Source organism: Uranotaenia lowii, chromosome 2 (assembly GCF_029784155.1).
Source record: "Uranotaenia lowii strain MFRU-FL chromosome 2, ASM2978415v1, whole genome shotgun sequence".
NCBI classification, from domain to species: domain Eukaryota; kingdom Metazoa; phylum Arthropoda; class Insecta; order Diptera; family Culicidae; genus Uranotaenia; species Uranotaenia lowii.
This window is the reverse complement of record NC_073692.1, coordinates 149,782,207-149,791,999: the sequence shown is the minus strand read 5'-3', so window position 1 is coordinate 149,791,999 and position 9,793 is coordinate 149,782,207.

Genomic DNA, 9,793 nt, shown 5'->3' with positions numbered 1-9,793 from the left:
ATACAAAATTTAGTTTTATTCGAGAACTTATCGAGCAAGTTTAACCAAATTTGGCACGCTGAAAGGATTATTTGAGTACGAGGAATGTTTCTTTAAATATTTAGTACTACTGCTTCCTACCAGTGCAGTGGGGTGAAATAAAGGAGAGAGGGGGGCTCCTTAACAATTTTTCGCATAACTTTAGAGCTTATCGAGAAAATGGAGCCAAATTTGGCATGGGAGGGCATATGGATACGAGAAAAGGTTTTATGCTTATTTGAGACTTCTTTCTCCTTCAACTGGGTATAAAGGGAAGAGAGAAGCTTCCATACAATTTTTTTGCATAAACCAAGAATTTATCAAAAAAAAAAAAATGGAACCAAATTGAATGTGATAGGGTTTTTGATTACAAAAAAAAATGGGATCCCTACCTCTTTTCATCAGTTCCAGATCGGAAGGGGAAAAGGGGCTTTTATATAAGTTTGTGGCAAAAATCGTGTACTTATCAAGCAATAGAGACCATATAATATGAGAAAGGTTGTTTGCGTACGAATAATTTGAGATCCTCACTTTAATCTCGAAAACTTATCAGACAAATGGAGCGAAATGTGACGTTATTTAGAAACTAAAATTTTTTCTATTGTAGTTCGTAAGCTCTTCCTGGATTACAGGGGGGAATTTGTGAGGAATCCATACAAGTAAAACATACAGATCTTTGAAAACTAATTTAGAGATCTTGTTTCAGAAAATTAGATTAAATAATCCTTGTAGTGCAATTCGAAACTCTGCTCTACATCTACGTTTCAGTAGGGGAGAGTGGGGATACTTGATCCCCTTTTCTTATTTTCACCATATCTTTTTGGAAAAATTTAGCAACTCGCCGTCTTTGACATTTTCTGACAGCTTGTAACTTCAAGCTTCTATGCTCCTAAACTTAGAACGATACTTGAACCCGTTGATGAACTAGAAGCATTTTCGTGGGAGTAAAAAAATTGCGATTTTTCTGAAGTTAGGGGAGATTTGATCCCCTATTGAAGGAGACTTGATCTTTTATTCAAGAAGCCCTAATCCTTGTATAAAAATCAAACAAAACCCAACGATAGAATGTTAATTGACTATTTTGGTCATGTTTGTTCTCATTTCACAATTTATAGGAGACATAAGAAGAAAATTCTATAACTTTGTCTCAACGCTAATAACATTGCATACTTAAAGGCGCTATTTTTCATAATTAAGAGAAAATTAATTATTTTTGCTCTTTTCTTCAGACAATTGTTTGATAAATATTAGTTTTTGGATAAATATTAGTAATTTCGTAATCAGCAATCATAACGATCAATTCAGATGAAGAATATGCCGATTGGCAGGGGGACCAATTGTACCAAACTCTAGGGGATCAATTATACCCATAATCAACATTTTATAAAACTTTTTCTGAAAAAAGTTGAGAGTTTTCCATTGCTTTGAAAATATGGCATTATGAAGTTCATTTTACGCTCGAACGATTGATTTATTGGAACAAATATTTTTTTCATAATTTTCCCATGTAAGGAACATTTCAAAGTGATAAAAAAAGATCTTCAAGTTTCATTTTGTGAAATTTTTCAAACAAAGTTCAATAACTCAAAAAATTATTTTGTTAAATTTTTTTAAACTACAAGCATTGTTATTTTGCTCATTTTGGCACATTTTTCTAGAACATTTAATCTTTGTAAGACACTCCAGTTTCGAGATATAGCTAAGGAATCAAGTATCCCCAGGGATCAAGTATCCTCATTCTCCCCTACATATAACACTTTTTAACAGTCGATGACATATTTGGGGTCATATGCAGTGGAGGGTTATGTAAGCCATACACTCAGGCAAATTCTTATTATAATTTTCATAAGATGCATCTTATGAACCGCTTTTTAGAGTGTAAAACAATTTTTCATAAGAATCTTATGAAATTCTTTCAATTTTCATACAATTTTCTTATGAAAAATAGAAGAAACGGCATTGTGATAAAATAATGAACACATTCATTCATTCCATCAGTTTTTTCATCATCTAACAGTACGAAACAATCGCCAGTTTATAGTTATAAGTTTCCCTTCCAAGACAAATGTAATGGTCATCTCCGGAATGGTAAGTTCTATTTGAGGTTTTGATGTGAACGTTTAATATATTAGTAAACTAAAATAAATTTTTTGTTTAATTTTCAGCAATCTGATCGGCAAAAAACGCAACGTCGAAGATTGGGATGAGGCAGAAAACTTCGATGGAACCGTCTGTTGATGCGCTGCTGATGGTAGCCATGAATGATCTAATTACAAACAAATTTGGCAAACATAAAAATGAATGTTTTCAGCATGAAAAGCAACAACCTCTCACTACAGTATTATTATTATTATAAATTCTTTATTCAGTAACGTAAGATATTACATCTTTTTAAATGTTACATTTTGTGCGTTGATAGAAATCCTTGTGCTTTAGATCCGATTTCAAGATAAGTAGATAATTCAAACAATAATAAAAAAAAACTCAAACTAAATTAGTAAAGTGCTCAATCAATATTTTCTTAAAAACTGTAAACGAATTTTCTAACGTTAATGAATTGGGAAGTGCATTCCAACAGCTCACACCTCTAACAAAAAACGAATTGCTGTAAAGCTCTGATCTGTGACGAGGAATGACAAATTTTAATGCTCTCTAGAACTTCTTAGTTGAGATTATTTAATGTAAAGATATGTAGGCTTCTTACTATGGAACAAATTGAAAATAAATAAGCAACATCGAATTTTTGGGAAATTTTCAAAAGAACATCCAATCAAACGAATTTGCAAATGCGAAACATGGTCCATTCGGTTTAGGTTGAAAGCAAATCTCACGCAAGAATTCAGAGCAACACGAAGTTTGTTAAAAACCGCTTGAAAAACCTGAAACAGTAAAAAATAGCAGGTGATAAAATGGGGAAATATTGAAAAGTTGTATCTTCAAGTCAGTGTTCATAAAGATTTTGTGATGACGAAGGGTTCATAAAGAAAATTATATTTTTCCACACTGATGGAGAATATAAGAATCCCATTTGAAATTACTTTGTATTTTAAAACCTAAACTTACGGCTTCCGAGACAATAGTTACCGGAGTATTGCCAATTTTCGGAACTATTTGCATCGAATTATTTCTATTCAGCAAAACTGCATGTGATTTATTAACATTTAACGATAAAGCATTTCTAATTGACCAAGCATGTACTCTCGAGAGATCATCATTGATACGAACGTTAATGCACCGTTCTGACAAGTTTGTGCAGTCTTAATAAAGCTGAACATCATCTGCAAAAATATGTATTTGAAAGTTTTTCAGAATATTTGGAAGATCGTTTATGTACAGTGTAAAAAGAATGGGTCCAAGAATGGATCCCTGAGGAACTCCAGATATGATTGGAAGCGGCGTTGAATATTGAGCGTTATTAAGAACAGTTTGAAAACGATTAGTTAAATACGACTGTATCAACGGAATTGCTGAAATCCGAAACCAAAATTTTCTGAGAGTTTCCTGCAAAGGACAGCGTGATTAATCGTGTCAAATGCTTTTGAGAAATCTAGAAGAACCATAACAACAGGTTGAGACTTGTCGATGACTGAACCTATGTCGTCTAATACTTTTATCATAGCTGTTTTCGTGCTGTGTTTTTGTCTATAACCAGATTGGAAGGTAGTTACTAGTTCGTTTTGTGATACATAATCACAAATTTTGGCTTTTAAGATTTTTTCGAAAACTTTTGATAAAGCACAAAGAATACTTATAGGACGAAGATTGTCCAACGAGCTTAAATTATATATTTTCCAGAACTTAAAATTTTATTAAAAATATAGGTAATAGGTTTTAAAATGTCTGGAAGAATTCGTTTGATGAATCTAAAAGGAATTTCATCTAACCCGATTGCATCAGATTGGATATCGAAAATGTAGTTTAATACCTCATACTCTTGAACTTCATGAAGTGGTGTTCATCTTCATAATACATCCGTGTCATAAGACAATCTTATGAGTTTCAATAATGTTTCTTATAGCGCCACTTCATAAGAATATCTTGTGGAATACGGTGGTCGAGTGGTTAGCGTGGTAAGACGGTAATCGCTGGTCCACTGATGGCATGGGTTCGATTCCCATCTTGGTACTGGGCGTTGAATGTTAATCTTAAGTTGTCCACGTCATTTATTCAGTCTGTAAAGCCTAAATCGGCTAAGACGGTGTATGTGTTTTAAAAAAACCATAATAGCATTTTTCTGAGTGTTTATTAAGGTTTGTCAAGAAAGGTCAGAAATTTCTTAAATAATATTAAAATAATTAAATTTTTTCAGTAATGAAACTGATAGCAAAATTGCATATTCAGGGCACCGAATGTAGTCAAAATTAATGTTACCGCTACTTTGACCGCGCCCCTACAGCAACATCAGAATCCTGGTCGGTTCAACACTGACGTGCGTAGTGACAGCGAGCAGATGAAGAAAGACGTCAACGAGGATGACATTCGTGCTAGGAAACAAGACCATGTGAATTGTTAAGCAGCGAGATATTTGTACGAAAGTGTAATTTATACCCCTATCGAATCATCTTTGATATTCCAGTTTATTGATTTATTTACGATAGTGAGTAGGGTTACCATACCCTTCAACGCCAAAAAGAGTACATTGAAAACGTATTTCAAAATATTTAGGAGAAACGAGAGAAACCAAGAAATTTTAGTCCATTCAAATAGTTGCAATTACTAGTTGCTAGTTATGTGACCTATGACTTTTCAGAAGACCTTTTACAAATTGAAAGTTGCTAATTTTCTTGCAGATTTTTAGTGAAAAGCGGAAGGGTCGGGTTATTCGAAGAGATAGAGATCAAAACATCGCAAACATGAGAAAATGTTGTATTTCAAAAAGAGTTTAAATTGCTGTTGTGCTCTTCGCCAACTGTTTTGGGCGTTAATTACATATTCAAAGGCGCTGATTGCCTGCACAGTTTATTTCGACGCCTGGGAGAAGCTTTTCTCAAAAGTGGTTTTAAAGCTTTCGAATTTGTTGAATTTTAATTATAAGAAAATACTGCTTATTTCATCAGCAAGAAAACTTCTTTTTAAAGAAAAATTTAGATTTTAATCTCGATTTGTGATGCTTTCCATTTTAATTCATCGTTTGGAAAATTCAACAAAGTAGAAAAACTAAGTGCCGTGCCATGAATGCATAAAGTGTTGCATTTCTGTCCGACTTTTTGTACACACAGGAACACAAACTTAAGAACTGGAAGAAATAAGTTCGTTGCTCTAATAAAATGTATTTCAACCAAAAAAGAGTACAAACCGCAAGATTTCACAAAAAGAAGAGTACGCTCCTTTTTCGATCGAAAAAGAGTACATGTACTCTTAAAAGAGTACGTATGGTAACCCTAATAGTGAGTAGGAAAATTATTATTATTATTTACTTGATTTAACATCCATACATTATTTGCACAGATATTATCTTTCGTACGACCATAAGATTCGCAAGATATATTTAGATTTTGAGGACCGAAAGTATTGAGGTTAGCTAATGTAAGTGAACATTATACAACAAGTTTTGCCCATGATTACTGATGTGCTACAAATTTTCGGATTGCTCAAAAGAACCTCCGAAACTTCACCTCAACAATTACCTAAGTTTTAAATTCATTGCACCTCAGAAATAATGTTAATTTTGTGGCCTAGTATATATTATCAAAACCGTTTTTAAATGTGATGTTATGGATCGGAGAATTTCAAGAAATAATACTTAATTGAGGCTGAAATTGGTTTCTTGAAGATTATCAGCATAACCTTTGTAATAACATAAGCAATTTTTTAAGTCAAAATTTTTGGTAATAAAGTGGAGGATATAAGATTTTAGATTTGTTTTTCTAGTAAACGCCTGTTATCTACATGGTGTCCAATTTGTCGATGTATAAAATTAGTAGGGGGAAGTGTTCCTAAATGCGCATATTGGGTAATATGCGCATACAGCCGATTGACGATATGGCTTGAGATTCCACATATCTAATCAGTGCAGTTTGAGGGCAATTCGCTTTAGACACATGGCATGAAAATATTCAGTTGTTATAAAAAGTCAAAAAAATTCAAATCGTAAATATCTTGCGTATAGAATCTGTAAATAAAAATGTTCATGGTTTTTCTTTCTTATTCATCTGGAAATTGGAAATTCAACCAATTCAAGCTTTTGGAAAAGTTTATAATGATCATATATTGGAATAAGAGACAAGTTTTGAATGCCCATATCAGACAGATTGAATGCTTGTATTGGGAAAAAATAGATAGATAAGTCTTATAAATTTTTACCTGTAACATTAAATCAACGCCCGAGTCACAATCTAACAGTGAAAATAGAAGATCTTTATACTGATCTGATATAAATAAGATATGAACAAAATGTTACCATGAAATATGGCCATATGGCATACCTAACTATGTTTCATGCAAAAGAAATAGTGATAACTAAAATTTCGACAATATTTCAGCCTTGACGTATGTTTAACATGAGTTTCTTTTCTACCATTTTCAATTAAATAATATAAAAAAATTGCAAGCGTAAATAAAATATAGCTAAAAAAATAAGTAGATATGCGCATTTAGCCCGCCGTTTTCGGAAACCGGCTATTTTGACTACTTTTATTATAAAATTATTTTCACAAAAACTGTAAAAGATTTGAACAGAATAATTGCTCTAACGTATACAAAACAGATGTCCGCTCATATGCATATAGTTATTAAATTCCTATCTATTGGAATATTGGAGAAAATGAGTATTTTCCTTAAAATACGGATTCAGACCGCCTCTCCCCTACTCAATTCCTATCAGACATTTAGTCATCTGGATGCACTGCTGATTGCAGAGAGAACATGACGATGACTTTCTCACTTGAAGCCGCGCGGGCAAAACTATTTAAAAGTTTGCAAGCATGGCGGGCTTTCTATCATATCCGATTTAAACTGACTTTAGACGAAACTGTATACCATTTTTTCACAATGCAGTTGGAATTGCGATTCGCAAACTATTGTATATGACTTAAGTTATCATTTCTGTTACGATTTCATATTTGGTGGAAAATACTTTTCTCACAAAAATATGTATGTACTTTCACAGATTTTTTTCCGACAAAATGTACCTTTACTTCACAGTGTCCATTTTATCCAACCATTTCTTAAAGTGTGATTTGCATGCTTGTTTTAAATTGCTATAAAAACAGTCTTGATGAAGGAACTTTACTAATTCCAATGGTCAATGCGTTAGTAAACACCCTGTTCAGTCCGCAGAGCGGTCTGAAGAAAGAACGCGACGCGAAGAAGGAGAGCGGTCCGAAGAAGAGCGGTAAGAAACAACATCAGCCAATCAGCGAGCAGCGCGCGACCAGCCGAAGTTATAAAAAGCGTGGTCCCGCTGGTCGCGCAAGTTCAGTTTATTTCAACCACCAACACGAAAACATCTCGAGAGAGCAGCGAAGAGAGAAACTGAAGCGAGAGAGAACCTAACGGAGAAGAAACAGCAGCCGCAGGAACGGGCTGCTCGAATCATCGTCGTCGTGCTAGGACGGAGCCGATTGCGTCGAGAGAGCGAAACGGTGATCGCTCATAATGAGTGTTCGAGAAAGTTCTAGTGTTAATAAATGAAAGTAAAAGTTAAGTAAATAGAGAAATATGAAGTGCTAAGTTAAAGTGTTTTCTTCGTACTGCTGCTCCAGTTCCTTGCTTCCGGTTCTCTGTTGCCACACCCCAAATCGGCTCTTATCAGAGCCTATCGGAAAGAGTTTAGCTACTGTGGCAACCACCGATTTGTTTACCATTCCAGACAGCCTGTCCACCGACCTGCCTCCACTGGTTTGGCAACCACAGGGGTTGTCAAGTCAAGACCCGATCCCACAAGTGGAGCGGGCAGCCAGTGGTTGTTTTTCATGCCACCCACCGAGATACAGTCCACCCTCTCCACAACCTTAACTCCAATCTGCACGAAAACTCCGATGGAAAAGCAATATTCGATAATAGTATTAAACCGAGTGTAATATGTAAAAATAAGTTTAAACAAGCTGATATTGCCGCAGTCCGTGGCGTAGAGGGTAGCCTTCAAATCTTTCAAACCAATGTTCATGAGATCGAATCCTGGTCACGGCATTATACATGGTACAGTTTCTGTGGGATGGTGGTTTTAGCATTTGTAGGATGCTTGCCAGCATATCCACGGGAGATGTACAATTAGAGTTAAGTAAAAAGTAATCTCTTCGAGGAAACATCAAGGTTCATTGAGATCCTGTATGTGTTTGTGTTCGATAAAAAAACAAATATTCAAGCTGAATTTTGTCTTTTAAGTTAGACTAAATCAATTAATTAAGTTAAAAACACATGGACGATTTGATAGTTAAGTTCTAGAAGATTTTTTCTTAATGGAAACTCTGTTACAAGTACATTAACTGAACTTTCTGTACAAGCAAAGAATTATTTAAAACCACGTAAATATTTTTATTCTGTTTTTTTTTCTTTTTAAAATATTTTCTTTTTAATTAGCAGCGACAGTGATATGAAAAAAAAAAATATTTTTTTGTAGCAAATGCAAATTCCATACAATTATCTTTTTTTTTGGTTTTTTCTTATATCACAATATTCATAATAATAATTCACGTACAAATTCCATTGTAGTCGCTCACGGAACCAAAAAGCTCGTATACAGTTCCTCAAGGAACCAAAAAGTTCGTAGGAAGTTCATCGAATAGCACAACTGTTCGGACCGATTTTGAAACCACCTTTTGTAGCAGATTTTTATAAAGCAGCTCAAAACTGAAAATTTTATTATACATTATAAGGCACGTTAGTTTTAAGAAATCAAACTTACATTAGTAGTTTCAGGTGAAATACGATCCTGAACAATTCACTTTATCTGCTCTTCACATACAATTTTGATCTCACTGATATTCTCTGTAAGTAATCTAATATTTTAACCGTTTCAATATTCAATCGAAATAAACTCCTTACATTTTCCAATATCTCTTAATTTTAACTTCAAAAATTCCTGTTGGACTCTTAATTCACAATTTTAGGTGTAGGGTAGGTGTACCCTCCTCCGTCGTATTCCTCTGATTCGTCGCAATTCAAGAATACATGTTTTAGAGCCGAAAAATCACTTTCCACTTTAATTGGCTACTCACATGATAAACTTAAGCTTGTGAATTAATTTTCTTCACAAACTATTAACTGTGAGATACATCAATTATTTGAAAATTAGACTTTTTAAACTTCTTGCATTCAAACTACAATATCTCACATACGACCAAACGCTTTGCTCTACAGAATGGTCACTGAGAGATCCTTGAAAACTAAAACTAAAACTTCTCCAGTTTTCAGAAATTCTCTAAATGGGGATCAACTCGAGGAAAAAATTTCACTTCCCGGACCGAAAACCTCGATTTTTATTGGATCTTTACGATGCATGAAAAAACGATGCAAAAAATTTCCGTTGAAGGTCAAAATGACAAGAATGGAATGGAATGGATGAATGAATGGATCATTTAAACTTTGAAATAAGAGTGCATGAGTCTCTGGTTTGGATCTCAATACAAGTTTGATTAAAAAATCGGTAGATATGATTTTTTGTACATATAGTCGTTTAAAATTCAACAAAATCAAACCCGCTTATATTCTGATTTCTACCATATAAGTTTTAATACTTCACTCATGTTTGCTGCATTTTTATAAATTCTCAGTGAATTTTCAACAAAAGATGTTTTGTCGTTTTTGACATATTACAATTTGAATGAAAAAAGTC